We start from the raw sequence: 1867 nt of genomic DNA on the forward strand, positions 1-1867 counted from the left end.
TCGTCCTGAAAAATTATGTACCACTAACAACTATATTGATCTTCAATTTAGGTCTGGGGAGATTTCGGACGACGAAGAAAAAGTCAGTATCTGTGAAGATTCTGAAGTGGAAAATATTCAAGGTGAGGACATTTCTGAAGTACATGAAGATGTTCCTGTTATCGAAAATGTTGAAAATCAAGCTCAGGATTCTTGTCCTGCACGGACGATTCGACAGCCAGCAAGATACAGAGATTTTGACGTAGGTTATGAACCTCATAGACTACCCAACGCTGAAACAAATATTGCAATGACATATTTGGTTGAAGCTGTACAGCAGCATTTAGTGCCAACCAATTTTAAGGAAGCTATAGAAAGCCACGATTCTGAAAAATGGTTGAAAGCAATGGAAGAAGAGATGAAGGCATTCAAAGAAAATGAAACTTGGGATTTAGTTTATCTGCCTCCTGGAAAACGTGTTATTGATAATCGCTGGGTGCTTCATGTAAAATATAATCCAGATTGGTCAATTAATCGATATCGAGTGCGTCTCGTCGCACGTGGAATATTTCAGCGTGCTGAAGTGGACTATGATGAGACTTTTAGTCCAGTGGCTCGATATGACTCAATACGAGCTGCAACTGCAGCCAGTGAAGGTTTACTTCTTAGGCAATTTGATGTGAAAACCGCTTTTCTTTACGGTAAGATAGATGCAGAGATCTATATGTCACAACCGCAGGGGTTTGACGATGGATCTGGTCGAGTCTGCCGTGTGAAAAGATAAATTTATGGACTAAAACAATCCCCACGATGCTGGAAGTTTCACTCGTTTATGATTGAAAATGGATTCACACAATCAACAGCTGACCCATGTATCTACATTCGACTGTCTAAATCGGGAAAATTGATAATTGTTGCAATTTACGTTGATGATGGTTTAATAGTCGGATCTGATCAAGAAGAAATTGATTTATTTCTAAACCTACTGACTTTGGAATTTAAAATCACCATAGGATCACTAGACTCGTTTTTAGGCATGCAAATTCAGCAGCGTGAAAATGGATACTTCTTATCACAAAGAGCTTATGTTGAAAAGATTCTGCAGCGTTTTGGTATGGCTGATTGTAATTCATCAAAAACACCTGCAGAAAATCATACGGATAAGGAAGAAAATGGTGCTCTTGATAGCTCTATTCCGTATCGTTCAGCAGTAGGGTCTCTGATGTATTTAGCATGTGCCACTCGCCCTGATATCGCTTATGCAGTATCAAGGGCTGCTAGATCAATGGCTGAACCAAAGATCCTAGATTGGTTATCTGTTAAACGTATATTTAGGTATTTACGTGGCACCATTTATTTTGGCCTAAATTATAAGTTTGCAAGTGGTGAGCTTTACGCCTATTCAGATGCAGACTTTGCCGATGGTTTAAGCACACGAAGATCGACTAATGGATTTATTTCATTGATTGGTGGAACAGCAGTCTCATGGACTTCTCAGTTACAGAAGTCAGTTGCTCTCTCAACTACGGAAGCAGAGTTCGTTGCCGCAAGTGAAGGTGCTAAGGAACTTGTGTGGCTTAAGAGACTTTTAAACGAGGTCAAGGATGACAAAAGAGTACCGGTGCTATTTATTGACAACGCTAGTGCAATAAAATTAACGAAAAACCACGAGTTTCACAAAAGAACCAAACATATAGAAGTTCTTTACTACTATGTTCGCGAATTGTATCAAGAAGGTGAAATTAGTATTGAGCATGTACGTCCTGAGGATCAGTTAGGTGATCTATTTACAGAGCCGCTAAACTCAGTTAAATTCAAGGATATGTGTAATAAAATCGGACTTTGTACATGATACTATATATATATTCGGTAATACAGTTTAAGGGGT

Source organism: Ceratina calcarata, unplaced genomic scaffold (assembly GCF_001652005.2).
Source record: "Ceratina calcarata isolate Rehan_Ccalc_2016 unplaced genomic scaffold, ASM165200v1 scaffold1250, whole genome shotgun sequence".
NCBI lineage: Eukaryota > Metazoa > Arthropoda > Insecta > Hymenoptera > Apidae > Ceratina > Ceratina calcarata.